Here is a 16,120-nt window from a genome sequence, read left to right as displayed (position 1 = left end):
AACATGTACAGTGGCTAATGTGATATTGCCTACATAGCTGACATCCTGAGTAAGTATACACAACTGTGCATTAAAATCAAGCCACCCCCAATGCAGATAGAGCTGACACCCGTGTACTGGTATGCAGAGGCTGCCACAATGACTGATACAGTATTACACTGATGAACACAGGAAGCTTACCTGGATGCTCGTCTACTGTGGATGCTGTGGCACCCACCTCCATGATGTTTAGGGTGATGGATGCTTGGGAGCTGGTGGTTCTTCCCAGGTTTGCCAGGAATTCCTATGTGTCTGAGAGTGGTTGTTCTGCTGCAGGCCCTCCACCAGTGGCAACATGGTCCCTGGTCACAGCAGCAGCCCTTTGCCATGCAGCATTGACCATATCTGTGGCCCGGTGTTGGACCTGCTCATAGATTCTGTCCTGTAGCCCTACATGGTTCATGGTTTACTGTTGTGATGAGGTCAGCCCAAAGTGCTGCACGTTGGTCACAACTGTGGCAAGTCCTGGACAGCAGAATGTTGTGATGCAGTCTGAAGCCATCCAGGAAGACATTATTTTTGGCCTTTGAAAATGGCAGGTGTCTACTTCGATACATCCTTTCTGAAAGATAACAAGAGGGGAACACATCACAGGATCAGATACATTGATATCCACTATGTACAGACCATGCACATCAAAATTGCCTTGCACTATCCATTGACACCCCCACACCATACCCTGCAGTCTATCAACACACTATGTTTGTCACTATCACCAACATAGTGACAATATCAGTTGTGTCCCTGTGTGCCATGACAGAGTGTGCTGTATATCTCCACATCCATTAATGCCATCTACTGTGATGTGTCCCCATGGGCAAAGTCCCACTACTATCTCATACAGCCACTGTCAGACACATAGGTGTGTGTTATTACAAGTATATGGGAACAGTCCAGCAACATCACTGTGCCACAATGGCAGACAGCAGTGCAAGCCTGCTGTTGTCTATCCTCCCTGTAGGAGTCATACTTCTCCAGTACACAGATGTTTGCTGAATGTATACATGTGCCTGATATATTTGGTCCTTTTGGCATAAAATCTGTGGATGTCTGGCAAGTAGCTGGCAAATAATTGATGGTTGTTCTCAGAATATGGAGAATCTGGCTGCCACGTGCCAGAACTCTCAGAAAAAAATATGCTACAGTAATATCTGTTACTCTATTCATACTCTTGCTTTGTATGACCAATATGTACACTCTGTTGCTGTGGTTTGGCCTATGCCCTCCCCCCCAGTAATACTGGCTATGACCTGACTTCCTGCTGTAGGGGGTTGCCAGGTATGTTAGCCATAGCTCTCAAGCAATGACATATGAATGTTGACTAAACTGTGACATAGCCAGAGCATGTCAGGGACAGTCATGGATACCTTTAGAATGTCTAAACTATTCCTGTGTGACATTCATAGACTGAGAAGTGCTGAATGACAGTACATCGTGTGATATGACAGCTGTGTTCACCCTTACTGTCAATACGTCTAACACATAATCCACTAAAATTAATACAGGAGCCAATCATTATAAGAGGGAGCAAAAGGGCCACAGCTGTGATGTAATTCACAGCAGGCACAGTTGAGAGGCATGCCTGTAGCTGTTAGACAGCAGAGTATCAACTACATGTAATTCGCAGAGATATACTACAGGCCTACTGTTGTAATCCCGATTCCCCATAACTGCATCCTCTCATCTGCATTCTATTATACGGGGACATGTATTACATACTTAGTAAATTAACATAATCCTTTGTGAAAAAATCCTGAAGAACAATGTTTTGTAAATCACAGTATGTCTTGTGGCTCAGACTTGCTTGATAATTGCATCCAGAACAGCTATGTTGCACTTTCATTACAACAGTGCAATATTTAAGGCCTTCATGTAGCCTTAGCTCCTTTCTTGGTCTGTGAGATGGACATTGATGAGGTGTGGAGTCTACAGCATTGCACAGGGTAGGTACTAATAAATACTGTCCACTGTTGAGGGTTATGAGTTATGTATACAGTTTTCCATGCTATGTTTGGCCATTGTCAAATGACTTTATGATTATCTAGCAGTTCAGTGTCAAACATTGTGGGTTGAGGTCAGTAAGGGGGAAGAGACATGTGGGTGTCAGACATCATATCCATCAGAATATGCATGCTGTTACAGTAGCTGCAGGTCTATCAGCTCTGTATGTTTGTAGGGGCAGACTGTGACACATGTCCCTGTCACTTGACCTTTGCCCCCACCCCTTTATGTATGGGTGTTGTGTGGATCCCTTGTTCTAGGGGGTTTGCACCCCACCCCTTTATGTATGGGTGTTGTGTAGCTCTCTTGTTCTAGGGAGTTGTGAGGTATGGTAGGTCTGTAGCAGGTAGCATAACATACATAACATAACATGCATATGTTGCAGCCTGCAGCTGCTGCTTATTGCCTAGGACTCATAGTGGGGAGTGTGAACACATTGGAAGACAGCAAGCTGTATGTGGCACTGAGGGAGCAGTGTCAGCTCTGTCATCACATCACAGCAGAGCCAGGGTGAGGGTTCCCATAACAGTCCAGTCAAGGTATGTGCTTAAGGTACATCTCTTATGTAACAGTGTCAATCAGAGAATAGTAGGCGACATAGAGGTAGGCTATATGAATATGTGCAGTGTGTCCCTACCTACAGGCCTTTGATTTCCTAGCATGTGTAGCAGTTAATTCAGTAGCAGCAACCTGTTTTGGTTAAAATCACATGATTTGGTCATTATTTGCTGTATTCACAAGAATGTAATTGAAGTGCAACACACTGGATTTGAACCCAGGACTGTGGGTGGCAAAATGTACTGTACAGATGGCATTTAACAAACTGAGCTACTGAGTCAAAGCTGCAGCATGAGTATTTGCAAGATATATGTCCACGCATACAGTCTGTGACACAGGAATTGCATTAGCATGTGTTTTCTGATGGGTATGAGGTATGACACTCAAATGTATGTCATGAGTTTCTAACCTCAATTTTTAATGAATTGCCAGTACTTTAGCAGACAGATAAGTTTTTGTGAAACCATGCCAAAACTAGGGGCACAACTGTGTACATTCTGCAATAGTCTGTACAGTTGACAGCTATACCTACTATCCCAGGCCTCACTTACATCTATTAATATTTATTTGGCTGTGTACTAGTGCAGTGTCTGCATCACAGTCCCAAGTCCACTGCCAATGTTCCCATTATATGTACTTACAGTGTGTCAGCGGCAATCAGGATATGTTGGTGGAAACAACTGCTGTAATTCAGAGCTGAGTGGCCTAGTGGGCTTAAGCACTGTGCTGTAGTTGACAGGGGCCTGGCTTTGAGATATGATTACTTTGCAGAAGTGCCTAACACTGTCAGAATCACATAAGATTATTAAGGCAGTTTTAAGCAGGTTTGCTCTGCTTAAACCCATGCTAAAAAGAAAAACGAAAAGAAAAAAGGGGTGATATGAAAGTGGTGAAATGGGTGCAGACAGTGAGAAAAACATACTAAAAGGTGTGTAGGTATGTGCAGGATGGGTGTAGGAAAGGACCATAGCTCTCCATTCCTTCTACAACAACAGTTGTGCAGGTTTTACAAGAATTTGGAGCCTTACACCCCAGAGAGAGGGCTGAGGACAAAATAAATGTATTGATTAATGAATGTAATCATTAGTTATATCCAGTGGACATGTGTGCAAAAATGGAGAACTATGTATGGGGCAATATTTATTTTGTGGAACATGTGGCCTTTTTAAGGAGAGAGTAGAATGTTGAGGAAGGGATATAGGTACGTGTGGGGAGATAAGTTTGGGAGAGGTTGCAACTGCAGACAGGCAAGACAGCATACAGGGGCAGTGTGTGACACATGAGGGGGTAAACATCTTGGACAGAGAGGTTGTTGTGGAATAAGAGGTCGACATGCCCCCAGATGGCAGCAGTGTGACTGAGCTCACCACCCATGGGCAGTCAACACTGATCCTTCACTACCCCAAAGGTGGCTGTGCTGGAGGCTGGGCCCCGGGGCCACCAGACCCCACCAGGTTGGTGAGTCTGCCCTCAATCCAGTGCAGGCTTTGATCATCCCCATGATGAACTATCCTGTGCACCATGACCGGTAGCTAATCCTGGGTGACAATTCCCCTCCACCCCCGTTACCAGGCAGAGGGATGGACCCTGTCTCCTGAGGTGGTTCCACCCATAGGTGGTGCAGGGCCAGCAGAGGGGGCACCACTGGCTTGGGTCCTAGGTGTGCTGGGACCTGGTGCCACAGCCGGCTGAGGTAGTGTAGCAAATTGACAGGAACTGGTCTACCCAGTCGAGCTGTGGTGTTGAGGTATTTCAATGTGTATAGTTTAGTAATGAACACACCATTTAGTTATAACAGCATGCCAGAACATTTCAAATAACCCAGTAACATGACATTGCATAGTGTATAGAACACAACAATAAGTAAGATAACAGCCAGTATAGTAACAGCATGCTACTAACAGTTGCGGCATAAGGCTAACAACATAGGTAATTCAACAAGATATGTTAGTATGCAACTATTGTAATACATAATAATAAAACACAAGGTCCAACATAACATTTAGGAAACAACATATGTTAATAGTAAACCATAACCAATGTATAACAATAATAAATTAGAGTAAAGATTAGGGGTGGGGGAGAGAGAAATACAGTCCATTAATTCCACCAGTATAGGCTATATCTTTTGCAATAGTACTGTAATATACTCTACAGGTCTGCCCTTCCTTTATGTATAACAGTGCCCTATAGCTGCCATAGCACATACATACCTCTCAAGCTATCCGCATGGGACAGTATGGGCAAAGAAGTAGCACTTGCAGGTTTACAACTACAGAGGACTATTACATGTCAGGTGGACCTATATGACTACCAAGGTATACTGTGGACTGATGTAGTGTGACTGTGCTATTGACATTATCATGTCGATGATAGACCTGTGACAGAGGGATTAGGCAACAGTGATTACAGTCCATGACAGCATGACACTTGAGAGACATGTATCATGTACAGTACAGAGAGTATATAACTATCATGCCATCCTTTGCAGGCATGGGGTTAGACCATCAACAAACATTCACAGACACACCAGGCATTCAGCCATACCAAGATTATACAGTTTATTTACTGTATTAACTTTTATTAGTATTGTATTTGTTGGCATTATTTTATGATGTCTTATCACATTCCTGATCAATGCTGTTAACACTCTGTTACATTTAAACACACAGATTATTAACCCATAATAAAGGCTACTGCACCTATTTACCTATAATTCCTGTGTGGAGAACATCTGTTAACAATACATAAGTGATTCAGTAATATTTACTAGTACCTGTCATTGGATTCGAACCCTGGTCTGTGTGTGACAAAATGCAAATCACACACAGCATTTAACAAAATGAGCTACTGAGCCACTGCTGACTATTAATTGATTAATATTTGCCTAGAGCTCACGTGGAAACAACATATGATCTGGCATTAGTAGTACAGTTTTATACATGACTACAGTGACAAATTAAACCCATCAGCTGTTTAATCAAAGTCTTACCTCTGGATAGTGAGCAACTGTGGCTGTGGCGCCCTGACTTCACAAACCCACAGACCCTGGCGTGCCTCCCCAGACCCTGGCCATTGGGGCCCATTAGCCTTATCTAAGATCTGCAATGAGGATCATAATGGACCATGGAACATAGACATAATTTGCAGAGAATTTTTCATCCCCAGGATCCAACCTTTGGCTTGGTTTCAGGCAGATCGCTTTTAAACTTGGTTGACTTTTTGACAGTCACCAACAGTCACCAAAGGCAAAGGCAGTCCATACAGCCTACCTCGATCTGGCTAAAGCCTTGATACAATACCCAATTTCGGGTATCATTGAAAAAAAAACTCATCAAATTAAATGTTATACATCACAGATGGGGTTTGCAACAAACTGACTGAGTAAGAACCCACAGGGTCAGAGTTGCTGGGCGCCATGTCAGACTCAAAGCCTGTCACAAGTGGTGTCCCACAGGGCTTGACACCTGAGTACACATGCATGAGATTCATGTTTGACAGAGATACTAGGTAAACTGTACATTAATACATAGAATGCAGGTATACACAATAAACTCTTAATGGGTAGCAATATCTGTGACATGTACACACCATATTGGAGTATTGGGTTGGCTACCTGACCCATATACAGTTGCAGATAGTACATTTTCAGTATACAGTTATTACAGTTTCATACTTGCCTGCAGCACTGTACCTCAGGTCAGGAATGCATATAGCTGAAATGCAATGTTTAACACATGACAATCCAGATATACAAATAATCTACCTTGGGTGGTCCTGGTATTGCTTCTGATGTTAATGCAGAACAAATGTCAATATGCATATATGTTGTACTACAGCTCTAAATCTACAGTTAAGCATAACAGTCTTCCTCAGCTAACCTTCAGTCACTTAGTGGTATTGCTTGTGTATGTATGTATTTCAGAACAGATGTCATACTGGATTTCATGAACAACAGCCCTACTTACAAACATATTGCACAACACAGATTTATTAAGGGTGCCTTCATGCAGTAATTGGCATATTTTCAAGTCTTTATTGGATAACAGTCTATATAGTGCAGATGTTGCAATACAGTTGTAATTCCACAATTATTGCAGTAGAAACTTTATTTCATTAACATTATCAGGTTTCATGCTTTAATCTGTATTGCACTATACTTGGCAGTAGTCAGTTATTGCAGTACAGGCCTACATCTACATTCATTGCAATACACAAATCTGTACTGTATGTACCTACTGACAGTGATTGAATTACTCTGTCTTGTGTATTTGACTATAGAGTTCAAATTACTCTGTACTTAGCACACTTATGGCACAACCTGGCCAGGCAGCCTGCATGGTCCTCTAGGTTGCGAGCTCTCTTCTCTGCAGCTGTAGGGGGAGAAGCACACCATTATGCATACCTGTCTATCACGCATTCAGATTGGGTATTGCTAAAACAATGCTAACAGTACTTACAAACGTGGGGCATTCCCATCCCGAGCATCCTGGACCCAGGTGTCCAGAAGTCCCCTCTTCCACTGCTTCAGATCATCATAATGGTGATGGACCTGCACACCTGTGCAGGGGATACCTGTTGCATTGAAGAGATTGCGTGCCAGCCAGTTCCCAGCTTCCAGACTTGTACTCCGATCCCTGGAACTGGCCCTGCAGCAGCCGGTATTCATGGTCTTTCACAAGGAGTCCAACCATGACCCTGGACTCCAGAATGCCCCACGGCTAAGTCCAGAAGCATGCAGCCTCTCCAACACCTACCATAGTTCCTGCACAGTTCAAACTCCAACAGAATATGCTATATTCCTGCCTTGTGCACTTGATATAGCCTGTTTTCCCACCATTAAGCACTATTGGGCCATTTTTAAAACTGCAGCACATTGCTTAGCACTACACAAACCAGCTTAGCTGAGCTGAGCATTGCTTAAACTGGCACTGCTTAGCAATGCTTAGCAGTGTGCAAACCAGCTAGGTGCAGCCAAATGGTGCTTAAACAGAGATTGTTTTAGCAGTGCTTATCTTGACTTAGCACGGCTTAGCAGAGCTTAGCTGAATGCAACACATTCTGATTTAAAAGTAATTGATATAATTTATATTTAGAAAAGAATTTCTTAATTTCCCTTCCCTGTATTTAAACCCCACATCTACTACACATAAGGCCATGACTCTAACCACTTGGCTGCATGGATATGGGAAACACTGCTATGCTTTTACATGTACCTCTCAGCCAAGTTTAAACACAGCTAAGCCCACGCCATGGCATGCAAACCTGCTCAGCTATGCTTATACTTAACATTTGAATGTATAATTAAATGTATCGGGTTTCTATTTTTAGATGTCTGGCATGTGTTCCTTGTTGCACGTCATGGCATTAAAAAAAACAAAAAACAAAAAACAAAATATTTAAATCCATACCCATACATTGCATTACTGTACTTTGACAGTGCAGGGGGCATGTTACTCATTCCCGGACACAGCAATCCACTCCCTATACTGATTCAGTAACCATGTTATACAGCTCTCCCTCAGTAACATGCCTACATTAATATGCATGGCACTTTATTAAGGATGAACAGCGTTCATGGCCACAGTACCTTCCTTGTAGGCAGTACACTATGCCTACATGGATTTTATTAAATCTGGGGGAATGTTTTCTGGATCACTTTGTTGATGTTTGGTTGTTTCGAAAAGTTTCTTTGCACACACACAAACACACACACGTGTATGTGTGTGTATATACATATATATATATATATATATATATATATATATATATATACACACACACACACACACACACACACACACACACACACACACACACACACACACACACACTTATACACACACACACACACACACACACACACACACACACACACACACACACACACACACATACACACCCACAGATATGCATACGTGTTTGTGTGCAAAACATTTATGCATAACATTTCTTTGAGTTCATGTCTCTCTGTAGTAACAGAGATGGCTCAGTCACTATATTATGGCCTCATGTCATATACATCTGAGATAGAGGAACTCTTTACAAATGATATTCTAATTTTGCTTCCAATAACCTAATAACTAATGCAGATAAATACAATTTAAAACACATCAAAAGAGAACAAAATGTATCTAGACATGACTGTATTTTTATTCTCCAAATTTATCAGAGCTATGTTCTAGCAAGCGATTGATCTTACTGTATGGAAATGTTTGTTAGTCCTACTTTAATGTTACAAATGTGACAGCGTAAATGTGTGGATGTACACTAACAAACTGTCACTCTTTCTAAAACTGTAGATCTAACTAGAGAGTTAAAAATATTTGCATTATCTTTTCAGAAAGGAACTTCTGAGTGAACAATGGGGGGTGTGTATCTGCAAGGAAAAAGAATGCTGGCATCTGTGTATTTTGATTTCTTCTCCTGTTCTACATAATAATACATGATTGGCTAAAACCTCATGGCTGGGTAAAGGGATCTGCTGTGAGGAAGTGCCAGACAAGGTGTTGATAGCAAAAAACATCAATACTAACCTACTGCAGTAAACACCTAGAACATTTTTTTATGCAGGGATGAATTCCACTGCACTCGCTATCCTTTACAACCATATGTTAACTCCATGGGCACACAAATGTAGGGAGAAGTGAAACACCATGCAAGGCTGAAGTCAGCATTACATGTACTGGTGCCATTCAACATATGAAAATCATTGCAAAACACAGTTGGGAGCTAGCCACTTTAGAAATGATACTCAGGGAAGTAACGCTTGAAAAGGTGCTTTCCACTGAATGGATACCCTATTGGATAATGTACAACATGCATCTAAAATGATCCACAATATACCATGTTAAGTAAGTTAGACCGTATATAAGTTATTGCTTTAATTGGTTTCTCTCAGCCAGATATGATTTTCCATTACAAACATGAATGCTTCATTTACAACATAAAAGCATTACATGGACCCTAACAATGTAACTCATTTAAACAAACAGCAAACACACAGTAATTATGCTTGTCATAATCATTATTTTACTCATTCATAATGTTGCTTCTAAAAAATGAAGCAAATGAAGCACTGCTTGCACTGATGAATAATGATAGCTGCTTATTTGTTAAGTGACATATTTCCTTTCTTATTTATCTGCTCATTGAGAAATGAGTATTGTTAGTTCTAAGAGTGAAGAACCTAATTGCAAAGCTTTAAAGTGAGTCTCGTGTGTGTGTGTGTGTGTGTGTGTGTGTGTGTGTGTGTGTGTGTGTGTGTGTGTGTGTGTGTGTGTGTGTGTGTGTGTGTGTGTGTCTGTGTGTGTGTGTGTGTGTGATTTCTGCTTTGTTTTATTTATTTTTTATTAAAATGTATGCAGATTAAGAAATGTATTTGAGGTGTGTTTGTTGATTTACATTTTATTGCTTTACTGATTTTTAGTGTCATTTTCACAAAGGTAGCAGTTTGTTGTATTTTGACGTCTGTAAGGGGAAGGGATCTGTGAGTGAATGTGATGTCTATGTATTCTGCAGTTTTTGGAACAGATTGGATACACAGTCAACTAACAATCTGATTGCACAATATTATATATATGTGTGTGTGTGTGTGTGTGTGTGTGTGTGTGTGTGTGTGTGTGTGTGTGTGTGTGTGTGTGTGTATATATATATATATATATATATATATATATATATATATATATATATATATATATATACATATATATATATATATAGACATTCATCAACATAAAGTTATTTTCAAGTATCTGTGTGGGATGGCTGATGAGAAGGGAACTATGAATGAGAAAGTCAAAGCTAGAATAAGAGGGGCTATAACTGGCATAGAGTATTGGGGCAGTGTGTGACAGAAGAATAGCAAAGCAGCTGAAAAGTAGTACAAGACAGTGGTGTGACCAGTGCTATTGTATGGTACATGAACCTTGGCAGTAAAGGCAGAGCAGAAGAGGCAGCTAGAGGTGGGAGCAATGAATTGGTTGATATGGGTGGTAGGATGCAGACTGTGGAACAGAAGAGGAAATGAAAACATCACAGCAGAGTTCAAAATAGTTCAATTTGCATGGAAGGGCAAAATAACAGATTATAGTGGTTCAGGCACATGTGCAGGAAAGCAAAAATTGACGTGATGAAGAAAATTTGGGAGAGACAGAAACAAGCAAAAGGAAGTGAGGGCATCCAGCAAAAAGATATATGGATTGCATGAGAGAACGCCTGCAACAGCCACATGACCTTTGAAAAAGACAGGCGAGAGAGATTGACTTGAGATTTAAGGTGACAGTCAATGTGACACCCTAATCCAATTAGAAAATGGGAACAAGGGAGTTGTTGATGATGATGATTTATTTATTTTATTTATTTTATTTTACATTTGTTAACCGGGTGTGTCTGACTGAGCTGAAAAGGCCCTTTTCCAGCAGAGGCCCGGAGAGAAAAGCTCCACATAGAAAAATTACAGATACATTTAGTTATTTAGACATGATCAGTATACACACAAATTACAGAAGACATGTTTTTGCAGTGGTATGCAACACATCAATAGTTACAGTGGAGAGAACAAACAAAAAATATTAATTTAAAAATAAAGGTAATTAATAGATTTGTGGTGTACAGCTGAAATTTGGAACATAGGTAGAATACATAGATAGTACACAGGTACTATGTGTGTACTATCTACATTGTAGATTAGCCAGTGATTGTGAGTAAGATTGAAAACTATTATCAAGTACTCTAGGTTTAGTATGTGTACCTTATCCACTTTCATTAGCCTGGGGAGCAATCATGGCACTGCCAACCTTGCTTGAGATGTTGCCTGATGAGGTCTTTAAAGGAGGCTTTGGATGATGTGTTTTGAATGCTAGTAGGGACAGAGTTCCATTTTTTAGTCACTGAACTACTATATAGTGCATCTCCAAAGCTATTGTAGCTGTTGGTGACTTCTAGTAGTAGTTTGCTTGATGATCTAAGAGACCTTTTGGCTGAGTGATGTTTTACTAGGTTTTTGAGGGCAGGACACTTATTGGGGAGGTAATAGATCAAATGACAGAGGCAGAGCTGATTGTAGGTTAGGAGATTGGGCAGTTCAAGCCAGTGGAGCTGTCTCAAAGCAGTACAGTGATGAGTTCTATATGAGCAATTTGCAGCAAAGCGGGCAATTCTGTTATAGCAGGCTTCCATTTTGCTTAGTTCAGTTTTGTTGAGATTAGTCAGAATGGGAGATGCATAGAGTAGGGTGGATAGAAGCTGGAAGCGAGCAATGGCTGATCTTGTGTTGTTGGTAAGAAATGGTTTGATACGGTAGAGTGATCCCAGTTTGGCATGTACTTTTTTAATAGTTAAGTTGAGATGACTATCAAATTTTAGGTGGGAGTCTATGGTTATTCCCAATAGCTTAGCCTGTGTCACTGGAGCGAATGGAGTAGCATTTGTGGAGTAGATAGTGAAGTGACTGTTATCAGTGTTTTTTTTTAGAACTGGTTATAATCATAAGCTGAGTTTTCTTTGGATTGAGGATAAGTTGGGCTTTGGTAAGGTAGTTTTCAACGTCAGAGAATGCTAGTTGAGTTGAGGTAGTGTCATCTGCATAATGAATGAAAGATGCATGCTGTGTGGAGGTATGGAGGTCATTTGTGAAGATTGTGAATAGTAGTGGTCCTAAGATAGAACCCTGTAGGACTCCGATAGTTAGGGGCAGCTGAGGAGAGAGAGAATTTTCCCATTTCATAGTTTGGTACCTGTCAGTTAAGTAGCTTTGGAACCAGGTAAGAGTGGAATTTGATAGGTGATATTGGTTTAGTTTGTTTAGCAGGATTTGGTGAGAGACTGTGGCAAATGCTTTGGACATATCCAAAAAAAAAGAGTTGACACCTGCAGGCCTTCATTTTTGAGACGGTTTACTGTGTCTGTGAAGCATAGGAGGGCTGTAGTGGTACTATGGGCAGGTCTGAAACCATCCTGAGTAAGTGACAGGATGTTGCTGTCTAGGAAATATTTTAGCATCTGGGTATGGATGCATTTTTCTAGGATTTTGGCCAGGGGGGAGAGTAAAGCAATGGGTCTGTAGTTATTAAGTTCAGTGGAGGTCCCACCTTTATGTATGGGTGTAACATAGGATATTTTCCAGAGTTTGGGCACATAGTTTTCAACAATTGATCTGTTTATGAGAGTGGAGATTGGGATAGCAATAGCATCTGCTGTGAGTTTCAAGAAATAGCTGGGGAGTAGATTGGCTGCTGTTGATGAGGTTTTTAGTTTGGAGAGCATGCTTTTGATTGAAGTGGTAGAAACTGTTTTGAGGGTAAAGCTTGTATTAGTGTTATTTGTGTTGGGGGGGGGATAGTGAGGAAGGAACTGTCCTGTGATACTAAGGATAGAATTGAGTTCACAAAGTGGGAGTTGAATTGTGTTTCGATGGGAACTTTAGTGTCAAGGGTGGTTGGTTTGGGGGTAGCCTTTTGGGTGGATTTTAGTAGCTGGTTTACATTTTTCCAAAATGTTTGGGGGTTGTGTTGGTATTTAGTTTGTAATGTCGTGTAGTAGGATTTTTTTGTCCAGCCTAATGCATTTTTTTGCACAGTTGGGCAGTTCTTGGTACTTAGTTAGGCTTTATGTTTCTTTGTTTTTTGATAGTAAAGCCAGGCAGTGTCTCTGGACTTGAGGATTTGTTTGGTTTCTTTACTGAGCCGGGGTTTGTAGAGGTTCTAACCTTGATTTTGCACAATGGAGTGACAGTGTCCAGGTATTGTAGAAATGTTTTGTTGAAATATGCTACAGCCTGGTCAAGTGGGAGGGTTTTTAGGGGGGTCCACTTACAGTTACAGAGTAAAGTGTTGAGGACCTCAGGAGAGAATTTTTTTGTGTTTCTCGTGGATATATAGTTATTGGTTTTGCATAAGCTTGTTCTACTATGTATGAAATATATTATGTTATGGTCACTTAGGATGTCTGGGAGACTGCCTGTGTGGGGGTACAATGTGGGGTTGTTAGTTAGGATGGATTCCCTTTTAGATTTTTTTATCACATCTAGCTGGAATTTGGACTAGCTGCTGGTAGCCATGGAAATTTATTAGATTACTTGGTGGTTCTGATATACAGGTGAACCAATCTAGGTTGAAATACCCCAGAATAAGGGTTTCTTGTGAGTATGTGGAAGAACACCAGGATAAGAAGTCTTCAAGGCTAGCAGGTGTATTACCAGGTGGAATATAGATCACAATTGTGGTGATGACCTTTTTAGGGTGAAGTTGAAGTTGTGAGATAAGTATGTCCCAATTATTAGGGGAGGGGTAGGAGTTTGGTAATTGATGCACAGTTAAGTTGGGCTTGTACAGTAAGGCAGTTCCACCCCCTTTACAAAGTGGTCTGTCTTGTCTAATGATATTATAGCCAATAGGGAGAACATCTGAGTTAGCTATGTTTTCATTTAGCCAGGTTTCTGTTAAAGCAACTATGTCTGGGGAGTAGTGTGCTATTGTGGTCTGGAGTTCAGGTATTTTATTTTTGATACTTCTAATATTAATATTTAGCATTAAAAGATGGTTGGTTGTGCTGCTGTTGTTGATTTGCCAAGGGATGAAGATAGTGGGGGTGTTATGTTCTGACATTTGTGTTGGAGCAATTTGTGTTAGACAGGATGGATTTGGGCCTGAGCTGGGGTGGATATCCCCACTTATGGTGAGCCTGGTGTTAAAATGGTGATACAGATGTTGGAGTTTGGTGAGGAGTGTGAGAAAGTATTGTGTTTTTTTTGGAGTAGGAATGAGAGCATATGTGTTTAGTTCTGAATTGGTCCATTATGTAGTTCTTGAACAATTGTGGGCAGATATTATTATAATGTGTGGTGTCTGTATATGAGAGTGCATAATGTAGTGTTGTGCTACTAAGTGTAGGGATATTGCTAGAGTGATAATTTGTAGTGTTATAAAGAATTATGAGACAACAGACTAGACTTAGTTGTGTGATAGTCATGGTTATAAAGTTTAAGTTGGCTCTAGGTGGGGGTCTATATAAGAATTACAGGGTTGCACTATATGTGGATGGGTAAGTAGTGTGGGTGATGTAAAAAAATGCTTAGTGGGAATGAGAGTGATTGGGAGTATTTTGTGTGGAGCAAGTTGGTGTGGTACAATGTGATCTGACTAGAGGAGCTGTGATTGGTGGAGATGATGTGATGGTGAGCTGTGGGTGTGGCTGTTATTGCTATAAATGTAGAGGTAGTGGGGGCGGGAGTGAATAGTGGGCAGAGCAGTGGAGCGGAGAGAGCCCAAGCATTAGTGAGGGCGAACGGAGTGGGGCAGAGCCCACCAACACAAGAGTAAAAAGTAAGTATAACTTTACAAATCTGAACACTTTAAACAAATTCCTGAGGTCTAATGGCTTACCAGCAAGCAGGATGCAATTGCTGAAGAGCACTTGTGTCCTGGTGGGAGACTAGAAATTTAAAGATGGCTCCTTGCTCAGCAGGATTCTAATATAAACTTAGTATTGGGGAGGGAGATAGCACAAGGGGTGTAAACCAGGTAGAATGCAAAGAAACCAGAGAGGCAATCAGTAGAAATCTATCAGTGAAGGCCTCAGAGGGGGTAAGTAATAACTCAAACTACCTGTAAAGTGAAGGAGAGAAGAGACAGCAAAGTTTATTAAAGTTAGGAGTGTGTCTTTACATTGACTTGCTGATTAGTAACCAGTTTGTGCACAGATTAGAGTAGGGAGATACATTGGCAATGAAGGGGAATGTACAGAGATGTAGATAAACAGGTGGGCCTCCAAGTGATGCAAACCAAGGCAGAAAGCACTGAGAGGGCTGCTTGATGGTTACTTTAGTCACAGGGATCTGAATTAAATGTATACTGTCTATTGGACAGTTAGGATTACTGCACTAGCTGGGGGGGGACACAAGGCTACAACAGTCAGTTTTATTAGCACGCTGAAAACTACTAAGAAATACTGCTAATGTAATAGCGTCACTCTCATAAAACATGCAAGTAGAATGCCTGGGTGGACTGACCCTGCTCTTGAGGCTCAAAATGTATATCCTTGTTTAGTTTTGCAGTACTGATTCCTTCTTATACTGTATGGGTGGAGTGGTAGCCGCAGACTGCAGATTTGCTTGAGTGTGCTCCTGCTCTTGAGGCTCAAAATGTATATGTTTTGCAGTACTGATTCCTTCTTATACTGTATGGGTAGCGTTGATGAGTGACATAAAGTTAGCTCTGAATAGCTAGAGGCATAAAACACTAAACCCAGAAGTTCAAACATAATAAAAACATTTTATATAAAGACATACAGAAAATCCCCAAATGGTTTGCCCTTTCTCTGTTTACTAGCACAATTCAGTACTGTGTTGAATAAAGTTAACAACTTTATTACTGCTGCCCCTGTACTTGATGGTAAGCAGCAGCCTTGTAACTGTTTAATTTCCTAAAAAAAACACAACAGTTGCACACAACTAGTAAGTCAGAGAGATTATATGATAATGACATCACAAGTCTAATTATAATGAGTAGGCAAAAAACTGCAA

The sequence above is a fragment of the Protopterus annectens genome, chromosome 3.part1 (assembly GCF_019279795.1).
Source record: "Protopterus annectens isolate FY-2018-M chromosome 3.part1, PAN1.0, whole genome shotgun sequence".
Classification (NCBI taxonomy): Eukaryota; Metazoa; Chordata; order Ceratodontiformes; family Protopteridae; genus Protopterus; species Protopterus annectens.
Note: the sequence above shows the minus strand (reverse complement) of the source record.